This window comes from Macrotis lagotis, chromosome 5 (assembly GCF_037893015.1).
Source record: "Macrotis lagotis isolate mMagLag1 chromosome 5, bilby.v1.9.chrom.fasta, whole genome shotgun sequence".
NCBI lineage: Eukaryota > Metazoa > Chordata > Mammalia > Peramelemorphia > Peramelidae > Macrotis > Macrotis lagotis.
Window position 1 is genome coordinate 160,993,677 of NC_133662.1, and position 19,485 is coordinate 161,013,161.

Here is a 19,485-nt window from a genome sequence, read left to right on the forward strand (position 1 = left end):
AAAGTTTGTTACAAAAATCTTTGAAGTTATTTTCCATTTTTCTACTTTGTTGACTCAATTTTCATCCCTATATGCCCTCTGGATGACTTTGCTTTGTTGAGTCTCTTGTCAACCTTTTTTACCAACTGATTTACTTTCTTCTGTTTTTCTCTTTTATGAATCAATACTGCTTCATCATTTTCTTCCATAAGGTTTTCAAATGAATTCATATTCAAACCAAAGTTGCCTTAGGCTGGCATCTCTCTCTAGTTGGCAAATAAGTCAAATGTTTTTACTTTTAAGGTTCTTTGGGTCTCATTATAGCAATTGATTGATTCATATCTGTCAAACTTCTGGATGATATTATTCTGTTCTCTGTGTGTGTCCTTTCTTCTGTTGGTTGTCCATTTTTCAATATCAATCATTAGCCATTTTCAATATCATTAACTTTTTAAAATAAGACAGGATTGATGGGGCAGCTAGGTGGAACAGTGGATAGAGCACCAGCCCTGGAGTCAGGAGTACCTGAGTTCAAATCCAGCCTCAGACACTTAATAATGACCTAGCTGTATGGCCTTGGGCAAGCCACTTAGCCCCATTGCCTCGCAAAAAAATCCCAAAATAAATTAGTAAGTAAAATAAGACAGGATTGAATTGTTTTAATTGAATGTCAAATATGTTTTTCATTTTAAATCATTTCTTCTAACATTGTTCTAATTTTGATCTTTACTCTAACAAACGTATTCCAAACACAACTGATAAAAGAATAACTCACATCAGTCACAATTTATTCTCAATCAGTTAAAAACAAGCATTTCATTTTTTGTGATATTACTTCATGCTCACAATATCTAGTGCTTATCAATTCTTTTTCAAAGAATGTATTCATGTTATATTGACAAGAAGCTTCTGCATAGCCCGTAAGTCAAAAAAGCCTCATTTCTTTATCCTCAGTGGTACTTTCCCATATATTTCTTACTGTCCTCATCCATTCCCACTTTTACATTGAAGTTATTCAAAGTGCATAGATTTTTCATCAGCAGCTCTGCTTTGTTTCAACACCTAGAACATCCGCCCTCCCCGAAGAGGAACTGATCCCCTAAAATCTCAGTGCACTTTGACTCAAAGTTTCATACTTAATACTTTCTCAGCGCCCACAGTGACTGGAGAGTTGAGATATAGAGCACCTTCTTTTATAGAAGGCTTAAAACTTTGCAAGAAACTCTCCATTTTGTCTTAGTGACTGCTTGGTTTTGATTCTAAAGAAAACATGGCTCCTGATGAGCCCTCTTCTCCACCCTAACCCTCCTTTTCAAATGACTTTTATGTTTTGTCTTCCTAGTAAGTTTGTAAGCTCTTGTGGACTGGAAATTTCTTTTTCTCATTTGTGTCTTCAGCATTTGGCACAACATTCAGCACAAAATAGGTGATTAATAAATGTTTATTTAATTGAACTGAATTTGGAGAGTCTTAAAATAGAATGTCCTCAACAACCTATCTTAGTGCAAAAGCCCAACCCCCCTTTTTCTGCAATTCTACCACTGAATATAGAAATAAAAGTTGACTTTATAAATCTGAGGGGAATTTTTAATTTTGCTTTACTTCATCAATCTATTAGTGAGCATTCATTATGTTTCAGGCACTGGTGCTGGGAATTGGATATTTAAAAACAAAAATGAAACATTTCCTGCTCTCTAGGAATTGGCATTCTTGGATTACCATAAACATAAAGTCACCACCAGGTAGCCAATCTAAGAGCCTCCTGCACTTACCTCGGAGAGTTGGCTCTGTCTTATCAGGATTATATTCAGTGTCTTCCCAGACTCCTCCTTAACCTGCCAGAGTTCATGCCCTAGTGGCATCACACCTTCAAGAAACTAGGATCACCTCCAGGCTGGAATGAGGGATCATAGTAAGAATCTGGGTACAAAATTATCAAAATCATATCAAAATGCAATTTGGAGTCACATCTAAAAAAGCAGTTTGTAGGGCTGTCCCATATTCCATGAAGCAGACTTCATACTGAGGGATTTCATTCTAAACTTGACTAAGAATCAACTTGCACCGGTTGCTATTGGTGCTATTAGGCAGTTTTGTCATGACTGTCCAGCTAGTCCATGTAGGAAGAGCAAGGTATGGTGGGACTATCTCAGAGAGCAATTTGGCATTTTTCCCAGTGACTCATGGGTAATGTGCCACTTAACAGTGGTGGACAGAGATGGCACACTGGGAAAGTCTGACTAATACTTGATATATTGAAATTTGCATAGCTTGCTTTGTGAAGGTTAAATTACCCTGAGTCAAGAGCTCCAACCAAGAGTAGACCACTGTTGGAATGGCTGCAAAACAGCAAATCCACATCTTTACTGATAACCTCCCCTCAAATGCGTGGAACACACCAGTCTGAAATTATTATTTCACTGAAATATTTCATCAGGCAGACCTAGTTTCACTGTGAAGAAGCTACCTCCCACGCTCATCTGCATCTGTTTATTCCTTTCCAAATTGTTGGTCTGCCATAATTTAGACTTGGGCTTAGTGTAATATATCCAATACACAGAATCTCACGGAAGTTCATTTGCCTAGTCATAAAGTAGAAAAGATTCTGGGATTGTAGAATTAGAAATGGAAGAGAGTTTTAAAAACATCAAATCCTACCTACTCACTTTACAAATGAGGAAACATAGACTTGGCCTTCCCAGAGCTAAACTGGTATTAAGTAACAGAATCAGAATCTAAACCCAGACCTTTTGATATCAAATCCAAACTTTTTTTTTGCAGTGTAGAGTTGTGGGCAGCCAGGGGCAAACAGTTGATAAGATCATCAGATCTGAAACCAGAAAGACTCATCTTCCTAAGTTCAAATCTGGCCTCAGTCACTTTCTAGCTATGTGACCTTGGACAAGTCATTTAACCCCATTTGCTTCAATTCCTTCACTGTTAAATGATCTGAAGAAGGAAAAGGCAAACCACTACAGTATTTCTGCCAAGAAAATTCTAAAAGGGGTCAAAAAAGTTGAACATGACTGAAAAACACCTAAATTGTAACAACAAAATAAAAGGATATACTTAGGAGAGTATAGGGGATTTGAGCTTTGACATTGTCCATCTATCTCTCTACCCATACTCTCATTTCTCCCATAGCCTAGTGTAAAGAATGTAAGACAGATGACCTCACCCTATCACAGCTATCTATATGCATATTCTCACCGGAAACCTAGCATTCCATGCCTTGGCAGAAAAAAGAGCTACAGCAGGAGCAGAGAAGAGGCCACCATCTGGACAATGTAAAGCTCTGTGCCAAATGGATTATAGCCATGAGAAAGAAAAAGGGGGAAAGGGGTGGGGGTAGGAAATTGTACCACCTGACTGCACACATCTATTTTCTCTGTTTGGGGAGATTTGTTCATAATTATGTTATTCTGAGCAAAGGCAATGGTAGGTAGTTCTGACTGCTGACAAGTATGTAGGCAAGGTTGAAACAAAGTGAATAGTAGCCAGGTCATTTGGCTGGGTATCATTTGGAAGCCAGAAACAGTTAATGGTATCAACTTACTATAAGAATGGGAAGCATACATATACTTTTCTTTCTTTTTGTATTAGGCAATTTCCCATTCTATATACAGAGAAGAACATTATACAAGCAACAATATCTCCTTAATACTTTTTGATAATATTTTCTTTTCTACATGTTTGTAATTTTTTTCTGAAAGTAAATAATGTAGATACACTAAAGGACATTTTCAAGGGCTCATTTAGTAGGACTGATATTTTGGGAGTTCTGATATCTTAAGCAATCACTCTTTTTAAAAATATTTTACAAATGAGAAAGAACAAAGTGTAGTGGAGAGAGCTCTGGACTTGAAGTCAGAATGACATATGACTTGGGTTCAAGTTCGCCTCTAACCCATTCTGGCTATATGACCCTGGCAAGTCATATTTCAGTGCTCAAGGATACTTAAAAGCAAGAGATTATTGGATCATTATTAGATAAGACAAGAGATTGTAGAAACATCATAAATTTTCAGAACTAAGGAAGGCCCTCAGTGGAAGTTTCCTACAGCAGGGACATCATAAGTCTGGATTTTAGAAAAAGTCTTGCAAGTAGCATCTTCCCTCTATCCATTCTATTTCACTCACATATGCTATCACTCAAAGAGAGGAACAAGCAGATCCATGAAATATCAAAAATGATGTTCTTCTGTTCACCAGTTAATTGTGATTTCTTGTGCTGAGTATGTCCAGTTTACAGGAATGTATTTGAGTTTCTGGTCCTCAATAAATAAGATCTTCAATCTTTTGCAGGATCTGCTATTTTTTAGGTTTTTGCAAGGCAAATGGGGTTAAGTGGCTTGCCCAAAGCAACTCTCTGAGACTATTTATACTGTCTTTGAGACTATATATATATATATATATATATATATATATATATACACACACACACACACACACACACACATACACACACACACACAGGTAATATAATATATATGTGTGGTAATTATTAAATGTCTGAGGCCAGATTTGAACTCAGGTACTCCTGACTCCAGGGCAGGTGCTCTATCCACTGTGCCACCTAGCTGCCCTCTGCTATTCTTTTGAACCTAAAAATACTGAGACTAAGAAGTAGAGCATAAGTGAAGGCATAATTTTCTAGGATCCTACTAAGCTTTCACTGAGTTATCCACATATCCTTGTGATTCCCATTTGTTAGGAAGTTAGAATTAAGAACTCATGAAGTGCTTGGAGGTGTTGAGTTCAATGCCTTCATTTTAATGGGGAAGTTGTGGACCTACATTGTAAAGTGATTTGCTCAAAGCCTCATAGTTAATAAATGACAGAGCTAGGATTTAAACGTCAGGTTCTTTTACTCCAAATTAGTACCAGATTCAAACAGTTAACTTCAAAAAGTAGGATTTTTTAACATTAATACAGAGCTTGTGACATAGATTTATCTAGAAGTGAACTCAGAGAATAACTACTTAGATCCTCTCATTTTACAGATGAAAGACCCAGAGAATTAAAATCAGAGCCAAACTGTGACCTTAAATACTGCGATTCCAGCCTCTATAACCCTTTCCCATATGCTGCTTTTTCTAAATTTGGCTGATTAACTTTCAATGATTTCTATAATCTTGCCTTACCCTATTCATCCAAACATTTCTCATAATGCCTTCAAATGCTCCCTCTGTTCTTCTTAGTTTAATCCTTCTACCATTTTATACACATACACACACACACACACACACACACACACACACACACACACACGCATATATTTCCTACCTTTCCTTCTTTCTCTTCTTTCTCCCTATCTAAATTCTACCAGTCCTTCATGGTCCAAGTCATTAGATTCAGATTGAAAGGAATCTGATTTAGTACAATATGTTCATTCTATAGATGAAAAAACTAAGGTCCAGAAAAGTTAAGTAGCTTATTCAATATCATACAAGTGACCATGTTTGATCAGAAAATGTTACAACTGGACCATAAGGGTTATCTTGTAACCTATTTTGAAGTTGAGAAAGTTTAGGACCAAAGTGATAAAATGACTTTCCCCAGGGTCACTAGCAGCAAAACTGAAACCACAACACAGCTCTTACTTATATTTAATTATTGTTATTTTACTTTACCACACTATCTTCAACCATGAAACAAAACCAAACTATATTATTTAAGAAAAATGTTTTGACCCTTTCAACACCATGCTTAACAAAATGAATTGGTTCAAATCCGGTCTCAGACACTTAATAATTACCTAGCTGTGTGGCCTTGGGCAAGCCAGTTAACCCCATTTGCCTTGCAAAAACCTAAAAAAAATGAATTGACTATTAATGACAAAGATATTGCCATTAACATGTCCATCTAAAGTCAATGACAGGAAAATCATTTACTCCATCACAGGGGAAAAGACCTGGACCTAATATTTCAACGCTATTGGAAACTTCTAGAAACTTCTAGGAATGCTCCCCACTGTATGTATATGTGTTTGTGTTTGTGTGTGTGTGTGTGTGTGTATAGTCTCAAAGACAGTATAAATAGTCTCAGAGAGTTGCCTAGAGCATTGACAGGTAAAAAGACTTGTCCAGGGCGGCTAGGTGGCACAGTGGATAAAGCACCAGCCTTGGGAGTCAGGAGTACCTGGGTTCAAATCCGGTCTCAGACACTTAATAATTACCTAGCTGTGTGGCCTTCGGCAAGCCACTTAACCCTATTTGCCTTGAAAAAAAAATACCTAAAAAAAAAAAAAGACTTGTCCAGGGTCACAAAGATATCATATATCAGAGACAAAACTTGACTCTTGATCTTTCAAACTCCATTGTCAGCTCTCCACTCACTATGGAACTTCCCTCTATGTTATGTTGCAGCTTTCATTAATTAAATCTTTTTCATATTGCAAATAGTCTGTTTTAATTCCTAAAAAGAAAATAAAACTAACCCTCCTTCACAAGCAACTAAAAGTTTAAATTTTTCATTTTTGGCAATAATTTCTAAACTCCAAAGTGCTGAAAATTAGTTTCTTACAATGATAAAAAATAATAAGCATGATTTTTATATTATTCATCTCTACTATGATAAAAAAATCAGTCAAGTGAGAATGCAGCTGCTATTGCCATATTTGTTCAGTTTGCAGAAGGGAGAATGGCAACCTCAAGGCAAAATTGCCAGTACTAGAAGTAGCCATTCAGCTCATTGCCTTTTTTGTTTTTGTGAAATAAAATTGGTCCATCTCAAAGGACATGTGTCTCATCTGCTGAGTCACTCATTCATATAAGGAAAGGAAATAACTGTTTCAGGGTTGATGGACAGGCATGTGCAACATTTGTGACTTTTGTTGTTCTTGTCACAAATTATGAAAACTAACAGACCTCTCACAGTAATTATTCTTCGCGAAAGGTGAAGTTTTGAACTGTAACCAAGACAGTTGACTACTAAAGAAACATTTGTGAAGGGCCTACTATGCACAAAATCCTGGGCTTGATGTCATAGTTATAAAGATATAAAACAAATTTTGATCTCAACAAGGTTACAATCTTATTTCAGGAAGTGGGACAGGGGTTAGATGCATACAAATAAATGTGATGCAAGAAAAGCACGATTACAGGAGAGAGCCAGGCAACATAAGAAATTTGATCAGAGACAGAGAAAACTTCGTTTCATGCATTCCTATCTTCTCTAAGGCAAAGATGATCTCTATCACTATTTGCCAATGAGACTTTAGGATCCCAAATATCAGAATAGGATAATGAACAGTAATTCTATTTTGGAGAGTAGCCCAGTGGATAAACTTCCTACTCTGATATTAGGAAGGTCTAAGTTCAAATCTGGTCTCAGAAACTTATTATCTGTATGACCCTGGGAAAAGTTCTTAACCCTGTGAACTCTGTTAGCCTCAGTTTCCCAATCTGGAAAATGAACTAGGGGAAAAAAATAGAAATCCATTCTGGTATCTTTGCCAAGAAAATTCCAAGTGGTACCATGAAGACTCCTAACTACAACACACTACTTTAATACAAAGATTCACCAATTAATTTTACATTAGGGACATATACAACAGGGACATTTGTCCTTGGTATTTAACACATAAAGATTGTGGGCAATGCTTTCAGTGGATCAAATATTAAAAATAAAAAAAAAATTGTCTATATATAAGGGTGATTTGAGGTAGTGAACTTTCTGATATTTCTTATGTCTTGTTTCCTGTTGCAGTTATCAACCACTCTCACTTGCCTTGGCACTAGGATTAAGATCTTTCCAGGTGTCCTCTTTTACCTTCCTGTTTCCATCTTAAGCCTTTGTGTTTTTGGTATCCTGAAGGAACCCTTGTTTCAACCAAAAACTAAAGAGAGTGACATTAGTAATGAAGATGGGGAGGAAGATTGTTAGGAAACTTGGAGTTGCTTGAGTATAATAATGGAGAGAAAAAAGGTAGAGGAAGACATACATAGGTGAAACCTCTTAACAATAGTGACTGACATCAAAGAATGAGAATGGGGAGAGGGGAATCAAATAAAGATGCAAGGATTATCTATGTTTAATCTGAGAGATTCTGGTTTGGAGGGCTTTTGATAAAGGGGAAGAGATATAGAAAAATCCAACAGTAGGCAGTATAAGAAAAGTTCTTTTTATGTAAGGCCATGTGGTGCATCCATATTATGACAATGTATGTGAATCTAGAGGGAAGGTTACCTTCACTTTATAGCTGCTGAAACTAGAGCAAAGAGAGGCTAAGGACTTACCCAGGGTCACATAACTAAAAAGTGACTGAGACCTGAACCCAAGACTTTCCCACTATATACTGCTAAACCCCAACCTACTGGTTGGGAAGCACTGAAGTATACAAACCCAGAAATATTAACAAGAGGAATAGAAAGATATATAAAAAAGGAAAATTCTAGATAGCCATGCCATATAGGAGCCCTAGTTTATTTACAAGGTAGCTTTTCAAAGAAGGGGGTGAAAATAGGAAGATTTTCTTAACATCACAATCAAATTTCATATCAGATCACTTTTATGCTCATGGGTTAGCTAATAAAACCTGATTTATCCATATACACCCCTAAAATCCCAAATAAACCTGGCAGACAACAAACCCAAAATAAGTTACAAATTGTACTGTTTATTTTGCAGTATCTTCTCAATCTAATCCAGCTATCCTACCATCAAACCAAATTAGTTTTACATTAACACAATACAACATACATAGCAGGAATATTTGTCATGAATAGGTAGAAATTCAGTAGCAAGGAAAGCTATATATATATATTTGACCTGCTGAAAATATTGTCTTTATTTAAGAGTGATTGGAGAGGGAGAGCTAGAAAACAGGAGAAAAGTGAGAGGATTTATTTGTTGTTGTTGTTCAGTTGATTGACTCTATTCAACTCTTAATAACCCTTGGACTACATGTTCATGTTCATGAGATTTTCTTGGCAAAGATACTGGTGTGATTTACCATTTCCTTCTTCAGTGGATCCATTGGATCTTTTTGTCAACCAGTCAGAAGTTAAGTGACTTGCCCAGGATCATGCAACTAGGAAATATCTAAGGGTAGATTTGAACTCTGCTATGCCTGACTCCAGGTCCAGTGCTCTATCTATTCAGCTACCAGCTGTTTGAGGATTTATTAGCATTGAAATAAGAAAAATATATACCATTGACTGTGACCGTTTCTAAAGATTCTATCAATATGTGTTATATGTATCCTCATGATCAATTTTCCTCTGAGAGGTTTTTCAATATGAATCCCTTATGAATATCCAGTAATTTTTGTCTCCCAAATTGCCATCTAAAATTTAAAATAGTATTAAATAATAAGTCTAGGTAGTTGGATTCCAAACCCTAATGTGACCAGTTTTCTAAGTCTCTGCAATCATCTAGATGCCTGCTGAATTTCATATTTGGCTGATTAAATACAGTGAATAGAAGAAATAATTCCAGAGGTTGCCTGGAACCTCATTTTATCAGTCAGTTTTGAAATATTTTGTGCCAGCCATTTTTACTATGCCATCTTAGTAAATACCCATTTCTATGCTAATTAAGCCTGACTGACTAATTGATACTGAATTGTTAAATGATAAAAGGAGAATGATATAACTAGATGGTACAGTGAATAGAAAATTCCAGCTTGAAGTCAGGAAGACCTGAGTTCAAATCTAGTCCTAGACACTAACTATGTGACCTTAGACAAGTCACTTAACAATTCTTACCTTGATTTTCTCAGTTTTAAAATGAGATGGAGAAGAAAATGACAAACCACTATAAGGATCTGTGCCAAGAAAATCCCCCCAAACATGACCAATGAGTTAGAAATAAATGAAAAATTACTAAACAATACAAAGTGAAACTAAAAGAAGAGATCATGATTCAATCTTCTCATTTTGCAGATGAGAAAATCAAGATGCAGAATTAGAAAGAAAACTTGCTTAAGGACACATAGGAAGTAAGTGGCTGATGCAGTCAGGTCATGTGATTCTAAATCCTGTATTCGTGACAGTTTATTATATCAGAGAAACTATTTAGTCTTATCAAAAAAAAATCTTGGCAACCATTAAACACTAGTTAGAACTTTAAAAACTATCATTTCATCCCAAACCCAGTGCTGAGTAGGCTCAAGACTCATTTACCCTACCCCAGTTAATACTTGAAGGTTCATTTCTCACAGGGCCATTGCTTACTTCTTTCTTCAATGTCCTAGAGATAATCCTGAGGATTAACTCATAAAACACTCCAAATTAATCGTCAATATTCTTGGCTTCTAGAGAACTGAAGCTAGTCTTCCCTTCTTTCTTCCTCTTGGTGGATGATATTGATATTCTTTTACCAGTATAGAAATGATATGTGTGAATTATCCAATTATAGCTTCTCTTGCCACTGAGAGATAGAACATAAACCAGAAAGAGCTAGATTTCAGTCCTACCTCTAATACATACTGACTTTGTGACTATGTGATAAGTCACATAACTTTCAAGGCGGCTCTCTAAAAATATGGGGTGTTGAATTACATTGGTAGATAGAATTCTTTTCACCAAGGAGTGAAAATTCTAACATTATCCCACATTCTACTAGCTCCTTCCATTCTAGAAATCACTGGCATTGTGCTTCATTAAATCACTTCTAAAACATTGTTTACAAAATGGATTAGAATATTAAAATTGGATGTTTTCAAATAAAAACTTTTGTTAATACATTAACAAACCCAGTATGAATGTCTTCCCAGACAAAAGCCTACTAATAGGCATAGTGTCTTTTTTAAGATTTCCATGTCACAAATGGTCAAATGATATGCAAAGGCAATTTACAGCTGAGGAAATCAAAGCAATCCATAGTCATATGAAAAAATGCTCTAAATCATTACTTATTAGAGCAATGCAAATTAAAGCATCTCTGAGGTGCCACCTCATACCTCTCAGACTGGCCAATATGACCAGAAAGGACAATGGCCATTGTTGGAAAGGTTGTGGGAAATCTGGGACATTAATACATTATTGGTGGAGCTGTGAACTAATCCAGCTTTTCTGGAGAGCAATTTGGTATTACACCCAAAGGGCAACAAAAATGTGCATACCCTTTGATCCAGCAATACTACTACTGGGTCTATACCTTGAAGAGATGATGAAAAAGGGTAAAAACATCAGTTGTACAAAAACTATTCATAGCAGCCCTGTTTTCAGTAACAGAATTGGAAATCGAGTAAATGTCCATCAATTGAGGAATGGCTTAACAAACTGTGGTATATGTATGTCATGGAACACTATTGTTCTATTGGAAACCAGGAGGGATGGGAATTCAGGGAAACCTGGGAGGATTTGCATGAACTGATGCTAAGTGAGATGAGAAGAACTAGAAAAACACTGTACACCCTAACAGAAACATGGAGGCGATGATCAACCTTGATGGACTCACTCATTCTATCAGTGAAACAACCAGGGACAATTTTGGGCTATCTGCAATAGAGAATATCATCTGTATCCAGAGAAAGAACTGTGCAGTTTGAACAAAGACCAAAGACTATTACCTTCAAATTAGAAAAAAAAAATGTTATTTTATTATGTAATTTTGCTATCTCATACTTTATTTTTCTTCCTTAAAGGAAGAAAATTATTTCTCTCTCATCATATTCAATTGATATCAATATATATATATACCATGGAAAACAATGTAAAGACTACCATGGAAAACAATGTAAAGACTAACAGAATGCCTTCTGTGGGGGGGTGGGGGGTGGGGGGAGGGAAGCAAGAATGGGGAGGAAAATTGTAAAACTCAAAATAAATAAAATCTTTCTAAAACAATAAATGAAAAGGATTTAGAAAACTTAAAAAAAAGATTTCCATGTCACATATCTAATTCAGATATAGCAAAAGAATGCCAAATGTAGGTCACATAATTTTTGAAAGAGTTAGTGTTAGGAAGTTTGGACTTAGTGTTAGGAAACTTTGCTTCATATTCTGACTATGATACTGTCTGGTCATGGAATTAAACTTCTCCAAGCTTCAGTTTTCTCTTCTATACAACAGGAATACTTATACCACTTTATAGACCTTAATAAGCCATAGAAATATGGGCTCTTGACATTGATCAAAAGAATTCAAAGTACTGGGCTAACATTTTAGCTTGAATTTTCATTTTAGTTCTCTAAGGGTTAGAGGAGGGGAAATAATAATTTTCATAGATATGAAAAAAAGGAAATGAATCTCTGATTCATACTAATCTCTGATACATACTAATCTCTGATCTTTGATAGAAAAATTTATTGATAAAGTATATAAATAAGAAAATTCCCTTTTCCAATGTAGGTCATTGTCACCTTCTCCATAATTTAAAGAGTTGCCTAGAGTACAGCAGTGAAAGATTAGATTACTTGCCCAAGACTGTACTCAAATTCATGTTTTCCTTATGCAAACCTAGTGTATTATGCCCATTGCTTTATATACATAATATGTGTGGGACATGATGAGATACTTCAGCACTTCAGTGGATGTAGATTTTTCAGGCAAATTGCTACCCACCCAATCTTTTTATTCTTTATAATCCTTGCCCATATTCTGACACAAATTTTACATATATATATATATATATATATATATGAATTCTATATCTAATCTGCCAATTATGAGAAATGGAGAAGTAAATATGTATCCTTCTCGATCCCCTTTTCTCTCTACAAGGGTCTACCACATGAAGTCAGTATATCATATACTAATTCTCTGCTATCCATCCTCTATTCAGCGGCCAAAGTGATATTCCTAAAGCAAAGTGATGTTCCTAACCATACCACAGTCATAGCTCCATTGGTTCCCTATTGCCTCCCTCCAAGGTAAAACATAGACTAGCAATTAAGTGGCACAGTGGATAGAGTACTGTTCTTGGAGGAAGGAAGATTTATCTCTCTGAATTCAAATCTGACTCCTAATATTTACTAGCTGTATGATCCTGGGAAAGTCACTTAAACCTGTTTGCCTCAATTTTCTCATCTATAAAATGAGCTGGAGAAGGCAATGGTTAACCATTCTGGTATCATTGCCAAGATAACCCCAAATGAGGTTTTAGAGAGTCAGAAATGCCTGGAAAACAACTGAATAACGATAACAACAGCAACAATAACTCCTCTGGTATTTAAAGCTCTTCACAATATAATTCTAACCTTCTTTGTCAAATTATTAGTTTTTTCCATTCCCAACTGATAAATGGTAAAAGGATAGAAATGGACAGTTTTGGGAGAAATAAATCAAAACTCCCAGAGTAATACTGTCAAATTTCAGAACTCTTGGATCAAGAAGAAAATATTATGTAGTCATAGAATCACACAAGATTCAACAGCTCCCATGTTAAAAGAGTAGAGGGCTTGGAAGATGATATTTCAGAAGGCTAAGGATCAGGGTTTACAACCAAAAATAATCTACCCAGCAAAATTAAATATAATCCTTATGGGGAAATATAATGGACATTTAGTGCTGACTTTTAAGCATTCTTGATGAAAAAACTAGAATTAGAAAGTTTTACATTCAAATACATGACTCAAGAGAAGAATAGAAATATAAGCATGAAAGAAACATCTTAAAGGACCAAATAAAGTTAAACTGTTTATATTTCTGTATGGGAAGATACTTGTAACTTCTAAGAACTTTATTATTATTAGAGAAGTTAGAAAAGCGGGTATAGGTGTAAGTCCATTATCTTGCGGTGATCTCAAAAAAAGAAAGAGTGAGAAAGAGGAATACTTTGAAAGAAGGGAGAAAAGATAGCAAGAATGGTGAAAATTATCTCACAAAAAATAACTTTTATAGTAGAGGCAGAGAAGTGAGGGGGTGGCAGCTAATGTTTGAATTTCACTCTCAGAATGAGATAAAGATCAAGAAATATATATAAAGAAATTATATAGATAGATAGATAGATAGATAGATAGATATAAATATAGATACACATACACACACATATAAACATTCAGTTGAGTAAAGAAAATCCAATAGGCAAAGGAGATAATAGTAATGGGCATGAGTTATAGATAAAAGGAGGGCAGATTAAAAGAAACAATTATCAGAAGCAAAAAAAGACTTCCAAGGAAGGGCAAAAAAAGGGGGGGGGGAAGAATAAAAAGAAAACTATAGGATAGAGAAAAATAAACAATTATAATGAATGTAAATGACATGAATTCACTCATAAACTGGAAGCAGATAGAAAAATGGATTAGAAATCAGAATCCAAGAATATGTTATTTAAGAAGCACACTTAAAACAGAAAGACACACAAAGATTAAAATTCAGATACTGGAGGACAATCTATTATGTTTCAACTGAGATAAAAAGGAAAGGATAAAAATCATGATTTCAGAAAAAGCAAAATTAAAAATAGACTTGATTAAAAGAGATCATTAGAGAAAGTATATTTTACTAAAAACATACCATAGGCAATCAAGTAATAGCAAATCTAAACATATATCCTCCAACTGGCATAGCATTCTAATTTTTCTTGGAAATATTAACTTACAAGAGGAATAGTAACTGTACAAGTGGAGGACCACAATTTTCCCCACTGAGAGCCAGATAAATCTAACTATGAAATAAATACAAAAAAGTTAAGAAATGAAAAGAATTTAGAAAAGTTAGATAGACTTTTGGGAAAAAAATATAATGGGGCAATTTTCCCCCCTCAGCAGTTCAGTCATCAAAGACACATCAATGGAAACTTTCCATCCTCATCTAAAAGAGAAAAAAAACTAACTATGGAGCCTGAATGAAGACCAAAGCATTCTGAGTTAATTTTTTTTAAACTTGTGTTTTTTCTTTCTTTCTCATGGCGTTTTTCCTCTTTAGTTTTGATTTTTCTTTCACAACATAACTAATATGGTCTTAATAGTGTACATGTACAGTCCATATTAGAGTACTCACTGGGAAATGAATGTAGTAGAAAATATGCAACTCAAGAGCTTATAAAACAATGAATGTTAAAAATTATCTTTGCTTGTCATTTGAAAATATAAAATAACTTAAAATAATAATTAAAATAGAAAAAGAAAATTGAATGGGAAGGGAAGGGAGTATCCTTTTTTCTTCAAGCATACATCACATCTTCACAAAAATTGACTATGTGTCAGGGCATAAAAACTTTACAAACATAAAAATGCAAAAATAGTAAATGTACCTCTCTCAACAATAATGCAAATAAAAATTACTTCCAATACAGTTCTGTGGGAAAAGATTAAAATATAATTGGAAACTAAATAATCTAATACCAAAAATGAATAGTTCAAAAACAAATCATAAAATAGTCAATAAAGATAATGACAAAAATGAGACAATAATTTGTGGGATGAATTCAAAGTAATACTTAGGGGAAATTTTATATCTCTAAATGCTTACATCAATAAAGAATAGAGAGAAAGATTAGGTCTACTAAAAAAAACTAGGAAAGGGGCAAATCTGAAATCTTCATTTAAACACCAAAACTGAAATCATGAAAATCCAAGGAGATTAATAAAATTGAAAGTAAAAATGTAATTACACTATAAAATTGCTAACTGGTTTTATTTTAAAAATGTTAAATAGATAAACCATCGATTAATTTGATTTTCATTAAAAAAGAAAACATTACCAGAAGAACAAAAGAAGGAGGTGGGGTTGGGGAAGAAGTGAATGTGCCACCAAAATTACAGCAAATCTTTGGAGCTATTTTGGCCCATTTAAATGTAAATGAAACTGAAAATCTAAGTAAATCTACGGATGTATACAAAATTTTCATTTCTGAGATAGAAGAGGAAATAGAATATTTAAATAACTCTAGGGGCAACTAGGTGGCAGAGTGGATAGAGCACGGGCCCTGGAGTCAGGAGTACCTGAGTTCAAATCCAACCTCAGACACTTAATAATTACCTAGCTGTGTGGCCTTGGGCAAGCCACTTAATGCCATTTGCCTTGCAAAAAAAAACTAAATAAAGAAATAACTCTAACTTGGGAGAAAAAATTGAACAAATTATAAATGAACTCACTAAGGAAAAAATCCCCAGGGCCACATGCATTTAACAACTTAATACCTCCAAATATTTATACACATTGGATTTCCAAATCCAATACTATATAAACTATTTGAAAAAGAAAATAGGTACAAAAGCAGTCCTACCAAATTTATTATATAATACAAATATGGTTTTGACACCTAAACCAAGAAGAGCAAAAACACAGAAAGAAAACTATAGACCAAGTTCCCTAAAAGTATTGGTGCAAAAATGTTAAATAATGTACTATTTAGGAGATATAATATTATAGAATTGAGGAGATTATAGAAATATAGAATTATATCACCAACAGGGCTGGTTCAATATTGGGAAAACTATAAGCATAATTCACCAAACCTATTACAAAAGCAACAAAAATCATGATTTTCTCAATAGATATAAAAGAGGTTTTTTAACAAAACACAAAAACATTCCCAGTAAAAACATTAGAAAGCCTAAGAGGTTTTTTCAAAATAATATGTTTAAAACCAAGAGCAATCATTATTGGTAATTAGATTAAACTCAAAACATTTTAGAAGCAAGAATTGATACAGAAGTAAAGAAAGAATGTTCATTATATTACTATTTATTCAATATTAGGAATACTAGCTAAAGCAATGAAACAAGAAAGAGAAGTTATAAGAATAGAAAATGAGGAAATAAATTTCTCTTTCTTCAGAAGTTATAATGTATATTTAGTGAATCCTAGAGCATTGACTAAAAATTTGTGTTAAGCAACAACTTTAGCAAAGTTGCAGGATATAAAATAATCCTAACATGATTGAGACATGAAAGGTGATATCAGCGTCATAGGGAAGCATGAAAAATTTTACCTGTCAGATCTATGAATAAGTAAAGAGTCTATGATCATAGATAAAAGGGGATCACAGTAAGTATAATGGATAATTTTAATTGTTATATTCAAAAGATTTTGCACAAACAAAACCAATGAAGCAAAAATTAAGAGAAAAGCAGAAAACTGAGACAGAATTTTTATTCCAACTTTCTCTGATAAAGCTTTCATTTCTCAAATAGAAGTCACATTTATAAAAATAAGAACATTCTTTAATTGTAAATTATCAAAGACTATGAACAAGATTTCAAAAGTAAAAAATTAAATAAGTTTTCAAAAGAAATAAAAGTCATTTGTAGTCAAATAAAATATTCTAAATCCCTATTTATTAGAGAAATGCAAATTAAAACAACTCTGAGGAATCCCTTCATACCTATTAGATTTGGCTAACATGATCAAAAACAGAAGGACAAATACTGAAAGGGATGTGGAAAAATAAGTACACAATTGCTCTATTGGTACTGGACAATTGAAACTCTGCCCAAAGGCTATAAAACTATCCATAGTCTTTGACTCAGCAATACCATTATAAAATCTTTATCCCAAAGAGATCAAAGAAAAAGGGAAGGATTTATATGTGCAAAAATATTTATAACGACTCTTCTTGTGGTGTCAAAGATTTGGAAAATGAGGGGATGCCCATCAGTTGAGAAAAGACTCAACAAGATGTAGTATTTGATTGTAATGAAACACTGAAGGTGATGATTTCAGAAAAACCTGGGAAGAACTATAAGAATTGGTGCAGTGACAAAGTGAGCAGAACCAGGATATCATTGTAAACTTTAATGGCAATATTTTAATAATGGTCAACTGTAAGAGATTTAACAACCCTGCTCAAAATAATGAATTTGAAATAAAATAAAGCTGTCCCAGGGTGGAATCGGCAGTCTTAGAAGGGAGGAGAGGGATAAGAAGTGGAAAGATATGATTGGCTCAGAATGCAGATTGAAGTATTTTCTTTTCTGGAACATCACTAAAGCAGAAATTTGTTTTACATGATGACACATGTTTGAAAGGGGATCTATTTTCCTTGCCTTATATATGTTTGATGAAGGGGAAAAAAATAATATGAAGCTGAAAATAAAACAAAATTGAGTTTAGGAAAAAAACCAAGCTTTTTCTTTAAATTTTTTGACAATTTCTTTTTTGTTGTTATAAACTGAATTATTATCAACAAATAAACAAATAATGACAACAAGAGAAAATTCCATATGAACCTATAAGTTTCTCCTATGCATAATTTTTAAAGAGTATATTAAATTTAATAAAGTAATAATAAATTGCCTTCTTATTTCTGTGTCCCCTGCTAAATTCGTTTTCTTCTGTGTATACTTTATTGAATCTCCTTCCTTTGTTTTGCATTTCCTACTAATTCACTGCCCCTTCACACATACACACACACACACACACAAAAGCACACACCTAGTATTAAATAAAAAACCATCAAGAAAAACATTAAACATTACATTTATCTTAAAAATATATGTACCTTATTCTGAACCTAAAGTTCATTAACTTTAATCCATCATCTTTATTGAGACATTCAGTTCACTTTTCCAGGATTATTATATTTTCCTCCTTTTATGGATTTTGCATTCCAATCCAAACTAGCCTCTCTTTCCTTCTTCTTCATAAACAATATTTCTTCTTCTATTCCCATTCTTTGTACTCTATTTTTCCCAGTGCCTGGAATGCACTCCATCCTTCTTTTCAACTGGAGGATAGAATTTCTGAGTTTCTTGAAAACTCATCTCATGCAGGCTTCCTATGTGAGGCAGTTTCGAATCATCTAGCTTCTGGTGCCTTCTTCTGAGGCATACTTGGTATGGATTTCGTGCTCACTTATATATGTACACATTTTCCATCTTTCCCTTTCCTGCCACCTTCTCTTCCAAAAATGTATACTACTTGAGGAAAGATATTATTTTTGTCATTGGATGTATACTCAGTGACTAATATACTGTCTGGCCCATATTAGGCATATAATAAACATTGCTGAGTGCTTGATATTCAACCATAAATTTAGTTATTTCTGGAAAAGTAGAACTATTGACAAATCAGTAGGGGTTTATGACCACAGATCAACTCACTTGATCTGACTTACAACTAGTAAAGAACTCAGTAAGTGCCCTTAAGCTCTCCTCCATCCTAGAAAAGCTCAGTTTATTTAATACCTTGCCTCATTGATAGTCTCAAACTTTTACCTCCCCACAACCCATGGTAAAAATGTAGCTGATCATACTGATTTCTTAAATATCCTGAAAATGGAAGTAAATCCTTCGTAGCTCCAACCAGAGTCTCTACCTTCTAGGGATCCAACAAAATAGCAGAATAACTTATCACAGAGAAAGAATGAACCTAGATTATTTCAGGTGCACTGGTTTTCTCCTTAAATAACCAAGCACCCATTTTTCTAATGAGGAAGTCCATTCAGCTAGAGGAGGTCACTTCTAATTACCTTTGGTCTTGCCAGCTTTCTTTAGAGATGAATGTTCTGGTGCTTAAAAAGCCTTGCCGGCTGCTTATTTAATTGCTACAGAATTGATCTCCTGAAGAAAAAAGGAAAAAACAGATGAGAACCCAAGATGTAAATGTAAGACTTGACAGACTGAGGCGTGTTGCTCTAGTCTATCAATAGAACTGTCAACCCACAGTCTTT

General features: G+C 34.3%; 1 long non-coding RNA gene across 7 annotated transcripts in view; it reads right to left on the reverse strand.

The window, feature by feature from the left end:
• The window catches only part of LOC141488063 (uncharacterized), a 238,222-nt gene that overhangs the window by 75,834 nt on the left and 142,903 nt on the right, over positions 1 to 19,485 (reverse strand). For 4 of the 7 annotated variants that reach the window (XR_012468575.1, XR_012468574.1, XR_012468578.1 and 1 more), the window contains 2 exons: positions 19,285 to 19,375; positions 18,316 to 18,730 (listed from right to left, as the gene is read on the reverse strand). This is a non-coding gene — a long non-coding RNA (uncharacterized LOC141488063). Of the gene's footprint in view, positions 1 to 18,315; positions 18,734 to 19,284; positions 19,376 to 19,485 lie in introns of all 7 variants that reach the window. The other 3 variants (XR_012468576.1, XR_012468577.1, XR_012468573.1) reach the window with 2 other exon arrangements.